Source organism: Quercus robur, chromosome 10 (genome assembly GCF_932294415.1).
Source record: "Quercus robur chromosome 10, dhQueRobu3.1, whole genome shotgun sequence".
In the NCBI taxonomy this organism is placed as follows: domain Eukaryota; kingdom Viridiplantae; phylum Streptophyta; class Magnoliopsida; order Fagales; family Fagaceae; genus Quercus; species Quercus robur.
In genome coordinates this window covers 31,111,468-31,121,257 of record NC_065543.1, presented here as the reverse complement: position 1 = coordinate 31,121,257, position 9,790 = coordinate 31,111,468, and the positions used below count along the sequence as shown (strand labels likewise).

Genomic DNA, 9,790 nt, shown 5'->3' with positions numbered 1-9,790 from the left:
ACTACCATTAAAACAACAAAAACATTTAATTTCTATCGGATACTCAAAAACCAACTAAGCGTATATTATTCTACCAAGCAAGTTCATATATATCTTCTAGATTTAGTTGCCAAGTCCAAGCACACACTGATGCACCGTGCCAACCATATTGTATTAACCATGAAAAATACTTTTATGTTTTCTGAGTAGATATTCACATTAATACAATCATTAAGGAACTTGGTAAGCCTTTTCCAAACAATATGTAGTCCATTTTATATAAATTTTGACTTCATCAAAGATTGGCCTTTTTGTCTTATGACCTTGAAATTGAGAAAGACCAAATGATATTTCTTTCATTTAACAGTGATCTTAGTTTCAACCACATCAGTGGATCAATTCCTTCTAGTTTCTCTCAGCTCCCTCTTGTCATTCTGTAAGTTATTTTTTGCATTTGTATGTATGAGAGCCTTTATTATTTGTCATATAGGTGTTGACCAAAGGGATCAACAAGTTGGTCATTTCCTAACAGTTGGTATTCTGCAGGTCCCTTTTAGGAAACTAGTTAAGTGGTGAAATTCCTAAGGGAATTGGTGAGATTGGTTCACTTGAGGAGTTGTAAGTCTTGACGTAGATTTTATTGCTTAATTAAAAGAAGAATGGTGTACAACCTGGGTTACAGTTTAAGTTGCATTTTATAGGGTTTTGGAAGCTAATCAGCTTGATGGACATCTTCCTAAAAACCTAGGAAATTTGAGCAACTTGAAGAGACTGTAAGACTTTTGCCTTTATTTTCCATTTTAATTTCTTCTTTGTATTTTTTTTTCCTCTGCTTGGGAAATAATATTTCACTAATAATGCATTCTGGTTTAATAAGTTGCAGTATCTTTTTTGCAAAAAAAATGTTTTGTAATTCATAATGGGCAATGAAACACATTGAGTAGAACCATAGAAGATAATTGCTAAATATGATGAGCTAATTCATTGATTTTAACAATATCCAGGGGTCTGTAATCTTTCCTTCAATTTCTATTAACTCTACCAGTTTTTAACTTTTCTTCAGTTTGATACAGTTGTATGATTTTTAGGATGCAAATGCATTTTTTCAAGATAAATTCCTCAAACGAGCTGTTATTCATGTTCATGGAAAAGTATATCTCATTCAGATACTAGTATGGTTTTGTGTCTTCTCTGAGTTCAATGAAACTGAAGATTGTATTTGTCATTCATTTTGGATATTTCAAGTTTGAACTCATATCTGTATGGATGGCTAACTTGCTTTTGATGTCATTTGTGACTATGCCTTACACATAGTATCTATGTTAACCATCAGCACCTTGTTTTATAGGCTTCCACAATATTTTGCTGCCTTGCCTCGTGGAAATGTATGACCAAACATTTCTTTATCTTGCAGTGTTCTTAATGCAAACAATTTTACAGGCACAATACCAGAAACGTTTGGAAAATTAACGAACTTAACTGATTTGTAAGTAATTCAATTTGACATGATTAGTTGGACATATAGCTTTTAGAATACCAAAATTCCTAAACTTGAGATACTGCCTGCAGTAGAATAGATGGGACTGCAATATCAGGGAAGATACCCGGTTTTATTGGGAAGTGGAGCAAACTTGATAGACTGTAAGTATTGTATTTAATTAATTTTATCTGCCATTTTTTTCCTCTTGGAGTTTTGACTTAAAAACCTTTTTTTTTTGGTTTTCTAAGGAAATATTAATCACTTGCAGTGATATGCAAGGCACGTTCATGGAGGGCCCCATCCCTGTCACCATATCCCTGTTGTCAAATTTAACTGAGCTGTGAGTGCATGCTCCTTAGGCGGTCTTATACATTGGCACAAAATGTGAAATGTACGAAGATGGCACAAATGATTTTTCTAATCTTTCATGTTTGTCAGGAGGATATCTGATTTGAAAGGATTGAGTATTGGATTTCCTGATTTGAAGGATTTGAAAAAGTTAAAATATTTGTAAGTTATATTTTTTACTTGTTTTCTTGCAACAAATAATCCTATGTAATTAACTTTTCAGTTTTGTTAACTTTCTGATTTTTGTCTTATTCCTGTGCCTTAGAGTTCTAAGAAATTGCTTAATCACTGGTTTCATCCCAAGTTACATCGGAGAGTTAGAATCTATGAAGCGATTGTAAGTTTCTTAAAATGGGTATACTCATAGAGACGTCTTACTTGGGAATTTCTCTTTCTATATCTAGTTTGATTACTCTTTTATGTTTTGACTTCTGTCATTATGAGACATCTTATATGGTTTATTCTGACAAGTGTTATGATGAAGTGACTTGAGATGAACAAAATGGAGTTTCAATTTGTTGTTCATGTTGTTATTGATTGTTAACACTATTGTTCATTATTTTGAGATGATTGACAGCTACCAACATATAAACTTCGAGATTTTTATTCAATGAAAGAGATGTCAGACGGCATATGGATATCTGATATAGGTTTAATTCTATCAATAGGGAATTGAACAGTTTTTTCCATACTTATAGGGAAACCAAACGCATAAAGGAATAAAGCATCACATTATTTCTAATATCTGTCTACTAATTAATCGACCAAACTTAGTGATAATTATCCTCCTTCCATGATAGAGGTTGGTTTGGGATTAACTTCTTGTTGATGTAATATGGGGGGTTAAGCATGTTAAGATTATTAATCTTTCTTCTTCTTCACCACACACACACCCCCCCCCCCCCCCCCCCCCGGCCGCCGCGGGTCCTTTTGTTCTTAGAGAAAGGAAAAAGGGTTGCTTGATTTATTTGCAATTATTTTGTATGCTATTTTTAGCAAGAAAGTTTCTTATTATCATAAAAAGGAATCATGTAGCTGAAAATGAAATTGTTCTCTCTTTTAAAACTAGGCTAACTTTACCACAATTTATCTATTTATTCTTTATTCTCTCTCTCTCTCTCATTGAACTTTTCTTTCTAATGTTTTTGCTTCTTGTTTCTCATTATTTATTTCATGGATAGAATATTTTATTTTGAGGACTTCAAGATACTAGATGGACTTGTGGCAATCCAGTGGCAATTGAATAATTTCAATTCAATAAATTCTACTGTTTATGCATTTTATTTTGAAATCTGCCTATTGCCTATATTTCACGGATTGAATGGTAATTTTTCTCAACATTTAATGGGAAAAAAGTGTAATAATTACTACTAAACTTTGTGCTGATGGCTTTATTGCTGCAACAAACTGCATTTTGGAGTATCAAATTTTGCCCGAATATTATAGTACAACAAAATAAAATATAAATCTTGTTTAATGAATTGAATTCCATTTTCTGTAATTTATATATTTTTGATAATATGAAAATTTTATTTTCTTGTAGAGACCTGAGCTTCAATAATTTGAGTGGTTCAATTCTAGATACATTTTGGAATCAAGAGCTAAATGACATGTATGGCACAGTGCAAAAATTAGTTCAATTACGCAATGTTTTATGTTTAATTTATTTCTCAAGTTGTCCCTATTTGGATCCTTCACTGTGACTACTCATTTGGCAGGAAAAGACCTGACACAAACATTTTATGGATGTAGGTACTTAACCAACAACTCATTAAGTGGAGAAGTGCCGAAATGGGTATTGGAGTACACCAAAAATAATTGGTAGGTCTAATTTAAGTCCAGAATCTTTATTTCATTAGGCTCTAAATTTGTCAATGCACTTGTTTTTAATTGTGAGATCTTGTGTGAGTCATGTGTTTGAACTGTGAGCCTTTTGAATTCTCATTCTTTCCCAGTTAAGAATTTTTTTCATAATGTCATGATGAAATGTATTTCAGGGATATATCTTACAACAATTTTTCAGGGTCACCTCAGATTAATTGTGGGACACGGTCACATGTGTAAGTTTCTTCTGTATTAATCACTTTTGTAGTTAAAGCTATTCCTAAAAAAGGATGGCAAAAAAAAAAAAAAAAACTATTAATTTCTCTTATATCAATGCTAAGTAAACTGTAGAAATGACTAACATATTCATTGTCTTGTACTGCCAACAATGTATCTTTATTATGAAACAGGAATTTGGTTTCCAGTTATTGATCTGTGGAGAGCAACTTGTAAGTTTTTTAACTTCCAAAGACACGTTTACTCTGCCTGCTCAAAATGCATCAAAACAAAATTATTTGATTGGAACTAAACTTTTCAAATTCTAGAATTCCTTGGTGCTTGAAGAAGGGCCTTCCCTGTTCGAAAAAACCAAAACGTAAGTAAAGATACATATCAGATTGTGCTTTTGTGAACTTTAGTAATTTACTATTCAAGTTACTTGTGACACTGATGGAATGTTTGTATTACACACTTACTCTTATAACTGCAGATTATTCCTTGTTTATTAATTGTGGAGGAGAAAAAATAAACTTTGAGGGGAATGAATATGAACAGGACATAATTCTAGATGGGCAATCACAATTTTTTAGTTCTATTTCTGAAGAATGGGGTTATAGCAGCACAGGGGTCTTCATGGGCGAGGACAATACTCCATACCATGCACAGAATACATTTTCTCTGAATGTGACTGGTATCTATGAGACAGCTCGAGTTGCCCCTTTATCACATAGGTACTATGGCCTTTGCTTGCGAAAGGGAAGTTACAAAGTAAAGCTCCACTTTGCTGAAATAATGTTCTCTAATGACCAGACATTTAGCAGCCTGGGGAGGCGCATATTTAATGTCTCAATTCAAGTGAGTTGACGGAGGATTTTCATGATTAAAATATAGCTTGTTATATGATGCCTTCCAAGATTTTCTTGTTTTGAAAGAGAGAGGATGTTCATCTTCCCGCTGGAGCTTGCAGAGTTTTAATTTGACATTTCCTTTTCCTTTTTAATTTTTATTTTTTCCAGGGAAAGTTGGAGTTGAAGGACTTCAACATTGTGGAGGAAGCTCGAGGTGTTGGTATACCCATCATTAAGGAATTTGATAATGTTCTTGTAAGTGGTAGCACTCTGGAGATTCATTTTTACTGGGCAGGGAAAGGAACTACTTCCATTCCTGTCAAAGGTGTCTATGGACCTCTTGTTTCTGCCATTGAAGTGACACCAAGTAAGTTTTCCTGCAATTTAGGATTTCTACCTTTTTTGTCATTAACTTGCATGTACGTGATTCCTCTCCTTTTATAGACTTTGATGTTGGCGGGGGCCTATCAGTTGGAGCTATTGTTGGCATTGTACTTGCATCATGTGTGATCCTTGTATTGATTTTGGTGTTTCTTCGGATGAAGGGTTACCTAGGGAAGAAAGTCCTTGAAGATAAAGGTAAGATCAATCACATTTTTTTTAATAAAAAAAAGATGTGGAGAAAGTACCGTCTAGGGACTTTTTGATGGTTACAAATTGCAAGTTTGAAATAGAATAAGAAGATGTGTCTATGCTTTTTTTTTTTTTTTTTGTCATTAGCAGTTCATGGTCATTAATTACTCTCACTCATACATGCACTCACATATACACTACACAGATAAATGCTCCGGGATCTTTTTCTATAGCTTTGGCATTCAAGCCAATCCACCACCTACTCTCTCTCTCTCTCTCTCTCTCTCTATCTCTCTCTCCACACACACACACAGCAAAATACTAGATCTAGTGCCATAATAGATTTGACTCCCTGAAACATTGCTTCTATATAAGAACTATAAATCTTATATCAAACTACTGTATTGGAAAAATTGGGTAATATCATATAGCTTTGCTTCAGCTAAGTTCATGAGTTGAGGATAAGCAAACTCGAATCAATAACATCTGCCACATGGTAAATTGCTGCCACTCAGGCCCCCGACTAATTCTACCACAGAGGCCAATGATAGACAATAACTGCCCCTGAACACAACTTACAACTTTCATCATATTGTGCTCTCCAAAGAGAAACTCTTCTCAAAAGTCAAAATCTCAAAAAATGGTGTTGAGTTGGAATCCCATTTTAACTAAAGGATTCTTGTGGTTCTAAAGGATCCAGTTACAGGAAAAAATCAAAGAACACTTTGCTCCTTAATGGTAATATTGGCTAATAGAAGGTTCAGCTCTTTTACCAATGCAGAAGGGCAACACTAGGCATAGGCATTGTACTGTGCAATGATTAATTTATTGTGGGATCCTCATTCTCATTTCGACTTATATTTGGTATTGCCTATTCACAACTATAAGTGTTTTTTGATATGATACATCGAGAAGATGATGCAAAATCAACACTTGGCAAAGATTCATAATCAACTGTATTTTGGTTTAATCGATCTTTAACATTCCAATAGAAAGACATGGTGATCCTTCTTTTTTATGGATGTGTGTTTTTCTATGCTCTTATCATTGTTTACCTTGTGGAAATACATTTTATCATAGCAAAAGTATTGTTTTCATTCAAAATATTTCTTCAAGTTTATTTTTTTGTCTCTAATCTATTTAAAACATTACACATTATGTCTTTCCATCCACTCTTGTTTTTATCATATTTGTCTAACTAGGTGGTACTATTTTTGGCATTAGAGAATTTGAGATGTTTGACCTTGGCCATTACATTCAAGCAAAAAAAGAAGAAGGAAAAGGACACAAACACAAGGTGAACATGCGGTATGAAACTATTGGTTAAACGCATCATATGAAAGATATTTTTATAGAGGAAAAGGTAATTTTATTCAGTAGTTAAGGAACAAAAAAAAAAATCATCTTGAAATTTATGGTCAAAAGTGTAACGTTTCAATAGTTTAGGGACAAAAAAATAACTTATTAAAGTTTATGGGTGAAAAACGAACTTCATGCAAACTTTTGTAATGAAAACAATATGTTTGCCTTTTATCATCTATCCTTTCTATTATTCTTTCTCTTGGAAATTTTCTAACTTTTTTTTTTATCTTCTTACAGAACTACGTGGTCTAGATTTACAAACTGGTTATTTTACTTCAAGACATATTAAAGCTGCCACTGGGAACTTTGACCCTGCAAATAAAATAGGTGAAGGGGGCTTTGGCCCAGTTTACAAGGTAATTATGGATTATTGATATTTATTATTGGCAGGTGTTAATCCTAGCAACATTTTGGCCATGTCATTGGTGTGAGTACTAATGCAAGATAGTAAAAATATGATTATGAAATTGCTTTTCTTGTTCTTAGGGTGTACTATCAGATGGTGCTTTAATTGCTGTTAAGCAGCTATTGTCCAAATCGAAGCAAGGGAACCGTGAATTTGTTACTGAGATAGGCATGATATCTGCATTGCAACATCCAAATCTTGTGAGGCTTTATGGATGTTGTATTGAAGGAAACCAGTTGTTACTAATATATGAATACATGGAAAACAACAGTCTTGCCCGTGCACTTTTTGGTAAGTCCTTCACTAACATCCACCTTTTATATATATATATCAAGAGTAAGACTTATTGTTGAAAACTCTCTCCCCCGGTTTCCAATTTTAGGTCGTGAGGAGCACCAGCTACATTTGGATTGGCTAACAAGGAGGAAGATATGCTTGGGAATAGCCAGGGGGTTAGCTTATCTTCATGAGGAATCAAGGTTGAAAATTGTTCACAGAGACATAAAGGCAACAAATGTGCTCCTTGATAAGGATCTAAATGCCAAGATATCTGACTTTGGTTTAGCTAAGCTTGATGAAGGAGAGCAGACGCATATTAGTACATAAATAGCCGGAACAATGTGAGTTCTTTTTCTCTCTCTCTCTCCACCTTTATTTAGCTTCTTGAAATACAACTGGTTTTTGGTATAATAAATTTTAACATAGGTAGTGCAAACAATACAAATAATTCTATGGACAGAGTGTCTCTCCAAATTGGGTTAGAGGAAAGTTCCTCCAACCCACTATGTGGCAACATGAAAAACTATCCATGAGTACTTTTAGTTACATAAATTATTTAATATTCACATGACTTGTTTATATTATTTAATGAATCATGTGATTTAATACACGTAGATAGTCATTTTATACAACCATGTAAAAAGTTGAAAGAGATTTCTCCAACTTGATTTGGAGAGAAATTTTGTCCATCATTTCTTGTTAAAAAAATCATACCAAATGCTCAAAAACTCACTTTTTTTCGGGGTCAGAGAGAGCACATTGGATTTAATATATAATGTGTATAATAAGACTTAACCAACAATGACTTGGAATTTTTATTTTGCCATTTAATATTGTAGCAGTGTTGTGATACAATACGTTGCACTTTCATTTTTATACTGTCTAATATGCGAGCAGAAAACCTTACACTTATATTTAGAAAATGTTTTAGATGTTTTTGTAATGGGATATTAGAAAGCCTCTCTTACCTGGCACACATACTCACTATCTAGTGCCATCTGTTTTTTTCAGAGGTTATATGGCTCCTGAGTATGCAATGAGGGGTTACTTGACCGATAAAGTAGATGTTTATAGCTTTGGAGTAGTTGTTTTGGAGATTGTTAGTGGGAAAAGCAACACCGATTATAGGCCAAAGGAGGAGTTTGTTTATCTTCTGGACTGGGTAAATATTTATGTCATTCTTAGAGGATCCTTTTTTGTTAACAATTGTTACTGTTATATTTTCTTTACAGTGAATAAAAGGTTGCTTAATTTGGGAAGATATAGAAATTCTTTTCTATCTTGTATATACATTAATACACTTTCATGCTTATCATCTTCTCTGCTTACCAACTTGGCAAGTATGCATGACATCATGAATATTTATCTTTGCTCTTTTACATGCAATTGAAGGCCTATGTCTTACAAGAGCAAGGAAACCTACTCGAACTTGTGGATCCAAGGCTTGGTTCAAGCTACTCCTCTGAAGAGGCAATGAGGATGCTTAGCTTGGCTCTTTTATGCACCAACCCCTCTCCCACTCTCAGGCCATCAATGTCTTCCGTAGTAAGTATGATTGAAGGAAAATGTGCGGTTCAAGCACCAATAATAAAGCGCAGTGAAACAAACCTGGATCCAAGGTTTAAAGCTTTTGAGAAGCTTTCACACGACAGCCAAACACACGTGAGCTCCACTTTTTTGCATGAGAGTCAAACACACAGAGACATGTCAATGAATGGGCTATGGATTGATTCCTCTTTTTCTGTCCAAAGTAAGGATGAGACCAGCGGAGACCATTCTTCATCAAGCAAGCTTCTTCAGGATCTTCATGACATAAATTTAGAGTGACTGATGAATAGAGAAAAATACACAGGATTTTTTTCCCCAATCAAATTGAATTCTTGGATTTGGCTCGACTGGGATTAGATTCTCTCTAATGTACAGATCGATGGACATGATACATTATCTAATATATAAACATGTAATATGCTAGTCAGTATTTCGGGTAAGTACAAAAAAATTATGATCTTTTTTCTCTGTTTTAAGAATTTCTTATAATTTTATTTGTATGTAGAACAATTTGGACTAGGATGTCCAACAGTTTGAACAATAAGGGAGCTATGCATATAGTTCCTAGACCTCATCTAGGTAACGACTCAACTTACATCCTTCACCTAGTTCACTTTAGGTTGAGGTGTACTTCTCAAGGATTTTTGGGAAACCCGAAAAGGCCCATCTTGGGCACTTATGCCCATAGTACCCTCAATAGGAACTTTGTGAGGGAAGGAGGAAATTTTCCCTTTTCTGAACCTTGGACGGACAAAGGGGCAGGATGTGCCCTGGTTGGAAGATATTCTTTGAAGAGAAGCTCACTTTCAAGGAAAAGTCTAGGGTGGTGATTGAGGAGGTTTAAGAGTAAGTTGATTGGATGGACTACATGGATGTTGAAGCAATGACGACACTATTGACCCCTAAGATGGAGGGGAATGTGCC

The 9,790-nt window shown here is 34.3% G+C and overlaps 1 long non-coding RNA gene and 1 pseudogene across 1 annotated transcript; both read left to right on the top strand.

The window, feature by feature from the left end:
* Positions 1–536: 536 nt before the first annotated feature.
* Positions 537–1,454, top strand: LOC126702306 (uncharacterized). Its single transcript, XR_007647718.1, has 3 exons — positions 537–597; positions 681–752; positions 1,394–1,454. It is a non-coding gene; the product is annotated as an uncharacterized LOC126702306 (long non-coding RNA).
* Positions 1,455–1,746: 292 nt separating this feature from the next.
* LOC126704061 (probable LRR receptor-like serine/threonine-protein kinase At1g53430) lies at positions 1,747–9,385 on the top strand (annotated as a pseudogene).
* Positions 9,386–9,790: the final 405 nt, after the last annotated feature.